This window comes from Triturus cristatus, chromosome 7 (assembly GCF_964204655.1).
Source record: "Triturus cristatus chromosome 7, aTriCri1.1, whole genome shotgun sequence".
NCBI lineage: Eukaryota > Metazoa > Chordata > Amphibia > Caudata > Salamandridae > Triturus > Triturus cristatus.
This window is the reverse complement of record NC_140590.1, coordinates 753906202-753919158: the sequence shown is the minus strand read 5'-3', so window position 1 is coordinate 753919158 and position 12957 is coordinate 753906202. Positions and strand designations below refer to the sequence as shown.

The 12957-nt window shown below is 55.9% G+C and overlaps 1 protein-coding gene across 2 annotated transcripts in view; it reads right to left on the bottom strand.

Annotated features, from left to right (window-relative positions):
* DNAH17 (dynein axonemal heavy chain 17) overlaps positions 1-12957 on the bottom strand; it is a 14992541-nt gene that overhangs the window by 3700127 nt on the left and 11279457 nt on the right. The window lies entirely within an intron of this gene.

Below are 12957 nucleotides of genomic sequence, written 5' to 3'. Positions count from 1 at the left end.
CAGTACGTTCGAGCCCCACCCCCACCCCAGTACGTGTCATACCCCCCGTGTACCTACACCCCAGTACGTTCCAGTCGTACCCCCACCCCAGTACGTGTCGTACCACCGTCAATGTACACCCCCCCACCCCTGTACGTGTCGTACCACCGTCTATGTACACCCCAGTACGTTCCAGTCGTACCCCCACCCCAGTACGTGTCGCACCACCGTCAATGTACACCCCCCCACCCCTGTACGTGTCGTACCACCGTCAATGTACACCCCCCCACCCCTGTACGTGTCGTACCACCGTCTATGTACACCCCAGTACGTTCCAGTCGTACCCCCACCCCAGTACATGTCGTACCACCGTGAACCTACACCCCAGTACGTTCCAGTCGTACCCCCACCCCAGTACGTGTCGTACCACCGTGAACCTACACCCCAGTACGTTCCAGTCGTACCCCCACCCCAGTACGTGTCGTACCACCGTCAATGTACACCCCCCCACCCCTGTACGTGTCGTACCACCGTCAATGTACACCCCCCCACCCCTGTACGTGTCGTACCACCGTCCATGTACACCCCAGTAGTTCCTGGCGCACCCCCAACACAACCTCCTAAGTACGGAGCGCACCCCATGCCCCAACATCACAACCGCATGTACGAGTCGTACAAAGCCACACACAAGGACATAATCGTACAACCAAATGGCCCATGTACACACCGTACACACGCTCAAAACGCACGTACACAACCAGGACAAAACAAAACAACACAAGAATACACCATTCGAAAGGCACACAGCCACTAAACATGGCCAACAACCACTAAAATAACACAATCACTGACCTGCAACTGCCAAAAACAAACAGAGGCCCAATACACCACCACTCCTTATAACACACCCACCCAAAATTCAAACACTGCCACACCCACCCATGGACCAATAAAAAGGGCCCACACACACAAACCATGAGCCTTTGCAACAGACTCACTGCTGCCAGACACCACAGAACCAGACTACAAGCTACACCACACCTTACACTTGCACACCTTCACACGACCACCCTCACAAACACCCTCTCATCACATTCACACACACACACAACCATCCACACCCCCCCCCAACATCCACACACCCCCCACACCCACACCATCCCCACCCACACCCCTCACCATGCCCACTACCAAGAATCCAAAGTTCAGTCACCGAGAGTTGGAGGTCCTTGTTGATCAAATCCTCAGAGTCGAGCCACAGATCTTGGGAACATTGGTCAGAAGCACCAGCCAGGCAGCCAAAACAGCCATGTGGCAGACCATCGTCGATGCTGTGAATGCCGTTGCGGACACCAGGAGGACCAAGCAGGATTGCCAGAACAGGTGGTACGATCTGCGGAGGAGGGTCAGAGCCAAGAGGCAGGAGGAACACGACCAGGCCAACGCCACCGGAGGAGGGCCCTCCCGCAGACCCGTACAGTACCATCCCTGGGAGGAGAGGGTGATGGCCATACCGCCGGTGGAGGCAGTTGAAGGAGTAGAAGGACTCCGAGACCCGGGTGAGTACACAAACAACGCACCTCACATGGGGGGAACTGCAACCACAACCAAAATTACTAACAGGCACGCAACCACCACAAGCCATCGCATGACTCAACCACACTCCATGAGCAGGCACATGCCACTGCTGCCACCATGCCCCATGCACCCAGCTGGACAATGTCAAGTCACAGGCCACAGAAGACAACAACACATGACACGGTAACCCGGATGGCGGGAGGCTGGGCACCAAAAATAACATAGTGCGACTCCAAAGCAGACAACAATGCCCTCTGCCCATATGGCCTAGGTCACAGCCAGACAAACACTGTGTCCCAACACAGGAATGACTTGCCAGCAAATGGCGGACGCCTTGCATCAACACATGGGGGTGAAGGCACTGTTTTGCACATGACAGCAGCTAATGAACAGCCAACATTGTGAAAGAGTGGCAGCACACACCACCACAGCAGCAGCGCACAGACACACAGCAGACAAAATGGGTGCCTGGAGATCAGAAACAAACTCACATCAACAGGCCAAGGGCCACTCAAAGATCTGCTAACAGTGTGTGCCCAGGAAGCTGGGCCAAGGTGACAGAGGGTGACACACGGAGGGAGGGAGAGGGGGACACAGAGGGAGGGAGAGGGGGACTGAGAGGGAGGGAGACGGACAGAGGGAGGAGGCTGACACACGGAGGGAGGGAGGAGGCTGACACACAGAGGGAGGGAGAGGGGGACAGAGAGGGAGGGAGAGGGGGACAGAGAGGGGGGAGAGGGGGACAGAGAGGGAGGGAGAGGGGGACAGAGAGGGAGGGAGAGGGGGACAGAGAAGGAGGGAGACACAGGAAGACGGACAGAGGGAGGAGGCTGACACACAGAGGGAGGGAGAGGGGGACAGAGAGGGAGGGAGAGGGGGACAGAGAGGGAGGGAGACACAGGAAGACGGACAGAGGGAGGAGGCTGACACACAGAGGGAGGGAGAGGGGGACAGAGAGGGAGGGAGAGGGGGACAGAGAGGGAGGGAGAGGGGGACAGAGAGGGAGGGAGAGGGGGACAGAGAGGGAGGGAGATGGGACAGAGAAGGAGGGAGACACAGGGATAGCAAATCAGTCCTTTGGTGTGTGGGAATGTCTGCTCGTCAGCAGGTGGACTGCGTGCATGTAGACAAGGGTGGCCAGTGCCAGAACCCCCCCTCTTCATCATGGCAAAACGCAGGGCCATGTCACAACCTGTACACGAGCACAAGGACAGCCACCTGCATCATATAAGTGTGTGGATCCACTCCATGTGCACATGTACAGTGCCACAAGGAAGGCGCAAATGCATGGCTCGCCACACCTGCACACTCCACTGCTGACTGCAGTCACACTTGACGCAGCAAGTAAGACTGTGCCACACATAGTTAAAGGGGCCAAATTGGTGCCCAAGGGACACACCCATGCACAAGTGCACTGTGAGTGGAATGCAAGACAGATCCTAATTCCAAGAGGAAATGTGCCAACTTTGAAACGGATGAAACATGGATGTTGCATGGACCAAAATTAACATTTTCTCTCTCACACACAGGTCAACGTCGTGCTGCACCCCCCAACACTGGGGGGGAACACTCACAGGACCCGGATCTGCAGGAGACCGATCCCACCGGCAGCGACCACTCTCACCACTCTGCGGACGACCCCGACCGACCTGGCCCCTCTGGTGTCCAACCACCTGCAGCACCTGCGTCAGGTACAACCGTGCCAACCACCACCCCCACTCCTGCCACATCCCAGGAGACACCCAGGATCCCTGCCCCAACACCACAATGCAGCCAGGCTCGCCAGGAGGGACACGGTGTCCCGGGCACCCAGGAGGAGGCAGGCGACAACGCCAATGCCACCCCTCAGGGGTCCCGGAGACCCGATGTGCCCACAAGTGCAGGCCAGACGCAAGTGGGCAGGGGTGGTGGGAGTGGAGGACAGCGGAGGCGCGAGCCTGACCAGTTGGCTGGGGATCCGGTATTTTCCCATGTCCGTAACATCCTGGACTCATACCGGCAGGACACCACGGGCATGGCCCAGGTTGTGTCCGTCCTCGAGGGGATCAAGGTCCAGCAGGCCCAGCAACATGCGGAGCTAATAGCCTGTCTACAGGTACACCAACGGAGGATGGAGGACAGACAGGCTGAGCAAGTGACGGCGTTCCAGGGGATTCACGCTACACTCCGTCGGATGGCCGACACCATGGCCGACCCTCCCTGTGCCAGAAGGCGGAGAACATCACCACCCACAGGGAGGGATCAGGAGGAGGAGGAGTAAACATCCGACGGAGCATCCCAGACGTCGTCACGGCCTGCTGCTGAGGTTCCCCGCAGGAAGCCGGGTCGTCCACGGAAAGGACCGTGAGGGTGGCTGCTACATCACCATCTCCCAGGACACCTGGCCTGGCACCTGGCCCACTGGAGCAACAGCATCACAGCATCAAGAGACATTCTCTGCCACATGGCCCTGCTGGTCACTGGCTGACCAATGTTGACAAAGACTGTGGCATGGACTCTGAGGATTTCCAATGTCAAGGACACCAACTCCCCTACTGAACTTTGGATTCCCTAATCCCGGAAAGCCCCTCACTTTGTCCCCCCCCCCCCCAATAATAAATCACACTATTAAGAGTAGATGCCTGCTGGTAGCATTATTACCTAACATGTGTCTTGTACAGTCTAAACATGCCTGAGTCATCTGTTCACTTCAACCATCCACACCCTGGGGCCTGAGTCTGGCACAGGACACATGGGTCACAGTTTATTAGGCAAGACAGACATGGAGCACCATACACACCCGTGATGGGCACAACCAGCTGAGGGGGTGGCCGAACAACCGTGCTGACAGACACATTGAGTACAGCAACAGTCATGCGCAGAGGTCAGGGATCCTGGCCAGTGTCCTGGGGGGCACCCAGGTATGTGTAGACAGGTGGCAGAACCATGTCCTGCAAGCTTGAGTCCGGTGGATGCAGAGAATGGGGTCATGGACAACGTTGGATGCATGGGGATGGCACATGTCACAATACCCACACAGTCATGGACATCATGCCCAATACACAGTCTCAGCACACACACACAGCTTGCATCTTGCCACTCGACACATTGACACATAGCCACAATCAGGGAATACCATGCCAGACATGCAGGATGCACCGTGCCAACACACCAGCATTGACTGAGAAGAGGCACCTTGGAGGCATAGGGACACCTTTATTAGTCATGTTTTTGGGATTGCAGAGGCAACTTGAAGTACACATGAACACATCATGTGGAGTAACATGTGGGTCCAACACTGGCACCCCCCTTCTGCAGCACAAATGCGTGATAGCCATGGAACTGGCACACAAGTGTCGGCTAACAGCTAAAACCCACAGCTGCACACGGAGAGCCTGACATACACCATAGATCCGCTGATGTGGAAGTCCCACGCCATGTCAAGACAATGTTAACCGTATGTGTCCGAGGGCAGTGTCACACACATTGATGCCATCATCACAATCCACTATCCCATCACTGATGACTGACAACCAGGCAGCCCATCTATTCAGGTGTACCCAGCTGCATGTCGTGTCCCATGGGGATGCCACATGTCTGCAGAGGAACCAAACCCCGACCGGGGCAGTGTGCACACATCGTGAACAACTGCCACACCCAATACACCCCAGATGCATCCCTTACCCCATGGAGACTTCCAAACGTGTCCGTGCCTGTAACGCTGAGTCAGCCCACGATGTCATGTCCATGAGGAATAGCAGTGCCACAACAATGCAACCAGCAAACGGCATGCGCAGGTACCTGGGGAAGAGAGACACACAAGAAGTCAGCCACAAAAAGCACAGCCACTTGCATGTGCATTTACTCGACACATGTATGGATGACAACATGCTAGGTCACAATTATGACTGGGGAAATACTACCATCACTGCCACCATCACTCCAGTGACACACCCACACACACCTCTGACCCACGTGCCATACATGCAGGTGGAGACACACATTACAACGCATGCCACACGGGGACCAATGCGTGCACACTCAGACCCTGGTACTCACCACTAAGCAAAGAAGTCGCGTATGAGCCGAGTCCGGATGTCCTCTTGCGGCTCCACATCCTCCACATCACTAGCCCCATTGCCAAGCCCTTCGTCCTCCACGGGTGGATGGTCCTCGTCATGTTGATTCAGGATGAGTGGCACAGCTCTTTCAACTGCCATTTTGTGCAGCATGCAGCAGACCATGAAGATCTTGCAGACCTTCGCCGGGGCATAAGGGAGTGCACCGCCGGTCTTGTGGAGGCACCGGAATCGGCTCTTCAGCATGCCAAACGTCCTCTCTATCACTCGCCTTGTCCGGCCATGGGCGGTGTTATAGCGGAGCTGGGCCGGCGTGATGGGGTTGCGGAGAGGTGTCAGCAGCCAAGGCATGTTGGGATAGCCAGCGTCCCCTACATGGGAAGCACATGGACATCGTTAGAACTGGTGAAGCGGTCGTGCTGGTCGGCTATACAGAATACAGGACAGACAGACTGTACCCACCAACAACACATGCCCGTTCGTTGCGCAGCTGCATCATCATATCAGGCATCCCGCTACGCCTCATGATGTAGGCATCGTGTGCTGACCCTGGGAAACGAGCACAGACATGTGAAATCACCATATTGGACAGACACACCACAAGGGCATTGATGGAGTGGTAGTGCTTCCGATTGCGGTACGCCACCTCCCGTGCGTGTGGTGGTACCAAACCTACATGTGTCCCATCTATGGACCCAATGACATGGGGCATCCCTCCCAGGGCATAGAATCCACGCTTGACCTCAGTCATCTGTTCAGGGGTTGGGAACTTGATGAAGTCATCCAGGTGAATCAACATGGCCTCCAAGAAATCATGCAGCACACCGCTGAACATGCTCTGGGACATGCCACCAACATGAGCTATGGTATTTTGGAAGGTACCCGTGGCAAGAAAATGTAGGGCAGCCATTACCTTCAGCTGGGGTGTCAGTGCCGTAGGATACCTGTGCTGCGGTTGCAGGTGTGGTGCCAGTCTCGCCGTCAGCTCCAGAATCAACGGTTGGGTGAAGCGGTAGAGCCGGATCCTGTCATTCTCCTGCATGGTAGCCAAGTCTGGAATTCTTCGGGCAAGAGGCGGCGCTCTGCAGTAATTTGGAAGTGACAAGGAAGAGTGAGTGCACTACGAGAACAACTCATGTCTACTGAGCACATGTAAATCTGGCAATACACACATGCTACATAGGGAGTCAGGTATGTGCTACATGCCCAGGACACGTATGGATGCAAGGTGACACTCCTTCCAAGACCCAGCTACACACGGTGATTGAGAACCTCCCCATGCCACGCCATGGAAATAGCTGTGTCCCAGTGCAAGTGCACAGCCCGACGCAAGACAGGAGTGACATACACCCACACATCAGCAGAAGTGGGATGCCGATTGCAGAGACTGGTAGCGGAACACTGGAGCCACAGGTCACATGACATTACACTAGTCCAGCCCACACACCTTGCCATGAAGGTGCACATGTCATGACTCACCACACATTCCTTGTGAGGATGCTGACATGGCCTTGTCACGCTACTCCGTGTCCCATGCATACATGTGCACCTCACATCCGATAACACATGTGGCATGGTGTGCGGAACAGTGTGCAATGACAATCTACACACAGCCACATGTTGGTTGCTGCAACGGCTGCAGCTTTTGAGGGTGCTACAACATCAACGTGATGTAAATCCCGGACACATATATGACATAGTCACATTGTGCACTGTGGGTAGTGACAAGTCATGTGTCATGACCCCTGTACCGGGCATCATGGGACACTTCCGTGTGTTGGTGTCCGTGCCATGCCAGTGACGCTCACCCCAAGTGCGCAGTCCCACATGCACACATGTCAAAGGAGTCAAGGGCATGCCTGGCACACATTGCACCCTCACACAGTACACCTGTACACATCTCATCATACATCTGGTGCCTTCTCCACTCAGGAGGCATGTTCCACATCACAGCCTGTGACACCTGTGCCCCACACATGTAGTAATGCACAGACGATGCCTTGATGTCCATTCCTGGACAAGTATGTCCATCCATGGACAAGTATGTCCGCCCTATTCCTACCTGTGTGTCGCCTATCACCACAGTGATGTGAAAAAACCGCCGTACTGCTGCTGAGAGGGCCTGTGCATGTTCCCAAATCACTGTGGGAGTGCTGCCGTATGTGTACCCATCGTGATGGCGAGCGTACAGGCATTTGTACGGTCCGTAGCACCACGAGTACGCATACGCGTGCAGACCCATAGTGATAGGGCCGTACACACGCATCTACGCTCACCATCACTATGGGTCTGCACGCGTATGCGTACTCGTAGTGATAGTGAGCGTACATGCGAGTGTACGGCCCGTACCACTACGGGTACGCATACGCGTGCAGACCCATAGTGAAGGGTCTTGAGCTCAAATGTCCATGGACTCGATAATTCTCGCTTCGGTGCCTGACCTAATCATGGGTTCACACTCTGCAACTCTGGGCATTAAGCTTGCTTAATCTCCACAACGGCCCCCCGCGGTGGGATGCCTGGCTTTCACCTTGGGGATGCCCTGTAGGGGCTATCTCACAGGGAAAAGCCAGGACGGGTTCCCAAGGCAAGCGCGGAGATACCCCTTCGGGGGTCGATTCAGGCGCTATATAAGAAACATAATAATAATAATAATAATAATAATAATAGTGAACGTAGGCATGCATGTACGGGCCGTTGCCATGCATTTGGGGTGCCCTAGGGCCCCGAAACGCACCGTACCTGTGTGTGACGCTCCAAATTACATAGGGGACAAGTATTAAGGCCTACATGCATGCTGGTTGTCATGGAGACCAAGTTCAAATTTCGAAATTGTTCTGGAAGGTGCACAGCAGAAGTCAGTTGGAATTCTTCTACTTTGTTGCAATGTGTTTGTGGGGCTGACATCATGCAGGAGAATGAAACCGATAGAGAACCCACAGACTGCTAGGTTTGAAGGGATTGGTGGAAACATAGGATGCAAATGTGAGTGACCAATCACTCTGTACTCCTGTGCATGAGACTGGGCAGAAGGGCACATATAAGGCAGCCAGGTCCCATGAGGGAGTACTTGCCTGCACATCTTTGCATTTGTCGACCAAGCTGCTGCTACTGATTCCCTGGAACCATGTCAAGGGTTGTGGAGAGGACACAGCCATTCACCCTGGAGGAGAACATGGCTCTGCTGGATGTGATCCTCCCACAGTACTCCATGCTGTATGGGCGACCAGGGTATCAGGTGAGTGCATAGGCCACTGCCACAGACTGTCCCTATGTTGTGACTGTGACTTCAGGCAGTGTGTCCTGGTGTGACACACATGCCATGTACTGTAGGGGGGGTCCCAGGGGGGGATGCCTGATGTCTCCCAGCAGTGCCCTGATACAGGAGGGGTGTGTGCCTATCACTCACAGCAGTGCCCTGAGACAGGAGGGGTGTGTGCAGAGTCCTCCCAGCAGTGCCCTGAGACAGGAGGGGTGGGGGCCTATCACTCACAGCAGTGCCCTGAGACAGGAAGGGTGGGGGCCTATCACTCACAGCAGTGCCCTGAGACAGGAGGGGTGTGTGCAGAGTCCTCCCAGCAGTGCCCTGAGACAGGAGGGGTGGGGGCCTATCACTCACAGCAGTGCCCTGAGACAGGAGGGGTGGGGGCCTATCACTCACAGCAGTGCCCTGAGACAGGAGGGGTGTGTGCAGAGTCCTCCCAGCAGTGCCCTGAGACAGGAGGGGTGGGGGACTATCACTCACAGCAGTGCCCTGAGACAGGAGGGGTGGGGGCCTATCACTCACAGCAGTGCCCTGAGACAGGAGGGGTGGGGGCCTATCACTCACAGCAGTGCCCTGAGACAGGAGGGGTGGGGGCCTATCACTCACAGCAGTGCCCTGAGACAGGAGGGGTGGGGGCCTATCACTCACAGCAGTGCCCTGAGACAGGAGGGGTGGGGGCCTATCACTCACAGCAGTGCCCTGAGACAGGAGGGGTGTGTGCAGAGTCCTCCCAGCAGTGCCCTGAGACAGGAGGGGTGGGGGCCTATCACTCACAGCAGTGCCCTGAGACAGGAGGGGTGGGTGTGATGCACAGTGTGAGCCTTGATCATTGATTGTGACATTGCCATCATTCCACCTGTGTACCCACTGTGGCACGTACTGCTTTTTCCCTCACCAGGGGATGATGTCCCTATGACAAAGGTGCAATGCGTTGGCTGCATGACATGCCTTGTTGTAACCAGCTAATTTGTACCCATATGTCTCTCTGTGACATGTGGCTGGTGTATTGATGTGGTGTCACTTGTTCCTCCTCACAGGTAGGCGCCACTGCCAAGGAGCAGATCTGGCTGACCGCCGTCAGTGCCGTGAGGGGTGTGGATGGTCGGAGGCGGAGCCTGCCCCAGGTGAGGAAACGCTGGCAGGATATCCGGTGCTGGACGCGGAGGATTGCACGGCTCCTGCTGGGGGACTCACCTGAGAGCCACAAGAACGGCGGCCGCCGCCGTCTGAGCCACCTCCACAGGCGTGTGCTGCCGGTGGTCTTTCCAGACCTGGAGAGGCGCTTACAGGCGATGCAGCAGCCGGAAGGGGGTAGGTACATGTGTGTTTGTTGTGTGTCACCGGCATTTGTAAGGGCACAGTAGCATGAATTCACTGGCAGGGTTTAAAGGTGCTGTGCAGATCCTGTTTGCCCCAGTATAGCGCTGTGCCCCTGCCACCCTTCCCCTCCTTGCAATGTGTTCCCTGGTCTGTGTGTAGTCACTCCTTCACAAGGTAATGTAGGCTGGCGCTTTGTCCACGAGAACAATGACTGTAGCATCATGTGTGGGGGTGGTGTGTAACAGGTTGTGGGACCTTGCCTGTGCACTGTCAAGTTCACTGCATGTGGGTTCCATGTCAGTTGGCACTGATGCTGACTCCAGACATGGGAGTTGGTCTCTCATGTGTCATGCCTTACAGCGCGCATGTCCTATGTAGTGGCCTGTGACATGATGTGCATGAGTGTGCGATACACATAGTGCAGGGATGGTGACGTGTGTTGCAGTCATTACCATTCAGTAGCATGTAGTTGCGTGCCCACTACTGTCCCCTGGGGCACCTTTTCCTCAGTGGTGTATGTGTCATCATAAACATGGCCAATCTCAGTGTCTACAGCGTAGGTTGTGCTCTGTGCCATTGTCCCCTGTCACCATGTATATAGACGTGCTATTTTGTACAGGTGTCCACTGTGCAGCCTGACCTGATTGTCCTTCTTCATACTCACTGTTGCCAGTGGCTGTGTGTCTTGTTATACTCATCTGAGGATGGGCACTGGTACCTCATTATTTGTACAGGCGCACCTTGGCTGTTTGGCATCCAATCTTGCTTTTTGCCTGCCCCTGTGTGTATCACCCAGACTATGAGATGTTGGTGCCACCTGTGTCTCAACAATTTGCCTCGTGTAGGGTCTTGTTGGGGCGGGCAATGCCTATGTGTTAACTCCTGATTTCCACTTGCTGGGTCTGGGCAGTGTGTGATGTGTCTGGACACACACGCAATGTGCAGTGACCGAGTCATGTTGTGCATGTTTTCAGCATTACCTATGCAGCATGTGTCTCAAGTTCATGGATATGGTCCCTGGTCATCGGTATTTTCGCCAACGCTGTGTGGTGCAGATGCAGTGCTGGATTGTCCCCAGGGCCTGGGTGCTATGTCAGACTCCGTTTCCTGTGTTTAGCTATTGTCTCATGCTCTCCATGGTATTTCAGTGGCATGGTGGCTCAACCAACTGTGTGTTTCATGCCCTACATCGGTACCCTGTTCAGTAGATGTTAGGGATCTTCCTTTTCAGGCCATGCAATGTTACCTATGTAGATTGGACTCATGTGACAGATGTGTACAGGTGTCTGATTAATTTCTGTCTCTCCACCCTGCCCACAGCATCGTCGGGGGACACAGAGGGAGACATGGACACAGACCAGGCGGAGGGACCGAGCACCAGTGCCAGCCGTGACATCGGGTCTGGCACATCGAGTGGGACAGAGGCGGAGGAGAGTGTGGCCGAGGACCTGTCGACTGGCACATCAGACTACGAAGCTGACAGGTCCGAGGAGGATGTCTCCGAGTGGGCGGAGGCTGCACCAGCAGCTGACAGCGGAACAACACCTCGCACCGCCCCCTCAGTTTCCACCAGCCACCTCCCACTTGCTCGTGTCCCTTCCCAGCGTGCCCGGTCACAGCATGTCTCCTTCCTGCCAGGCACCGCACCCCCTGCCCCTGTCTCCACTGCTGCCGCCAATGCAGAGTCTGTGGACATCCAGCGGCAACTGCAGGTTGGTCAGGCTGCGATCCTTAATGTCCTCCATGCCCACGGCAAAACCCTCACCAACATCGAGGCTTTCTTGGAGGGCATTCATTCATCGCAGGCTGACCAACGCAACTTGCTGAGGTCCATAGACTCCACACTGACTGCAGCAGTGGGTCTCCTGCAGCGCGACCTCCCCCCACCTACCCCTGCCCCATCCACACTTCCCACTCCCATGCCTGTCCCACGTACACCCAGACGTCGGCATGCACCCACATCAACGGACACGGGCACCACACCAGCAGGGAAGGTCCACCGCACTCCTCCTGACACGCACACACAGGGTGAGGTAGGCACACCCACTGGGTCGGGGGGCAAACGTGTGACACGCAGCCATAGTGGGAGTCCGCATTCCACCCAGTCCACTCCCTCCAAATCCCCTCCCCTCAGCTCTCCTGGCCACATCTCCCCCAAGGACTCCTTCATGGCTGCTCTGTCCCTGAGCCCCACAGTTACACCACCACGCAAGCGGTCAAGGAGGTCCCCGGTCAGGGTGGTTGAGTCTCCCCCCCTGTCTCCACCCTCCCCCGGTGGCGCTGCGACCCATCCCTCTGACCCCCCCCCCCCTCCTTGGGGCCTGAGGTCCCTTCGGGTGCAGGGGACTCCCTGGAGGACCTTGCAAAGGTGTGTAGTGCCATCCTGGCCTCCGCCTTTGGCACTGACCCACCCCCTGTGGTGGAGTCCTCCATCCCTGCACCCACAACGCCGCCCCTTTGCCCTGATGTCCCTGCGGTGCCTGTTGCTTCCCCCCCCCCTGATGCCTCACCAGTGTGGAAGACAATGCCATTTGACTGTGCAGGCAAGGTAGGGGACACGCATCCCACTGTGTCCCCCATCCAGCTGAGAATCATTGACTTCCCTATGGGCTTTGTGAAGATTGAACTGCCTGCGATCCACGGACATTGTGCTCATGCTGAATAAAGCTTAATTTTGTTTTCATTATCACACTACTGCTATGCTGGTATTGGTGTTGGTGGGGCTGCTACATGGTTTTGGGTGGTGTGTAAGGGTTT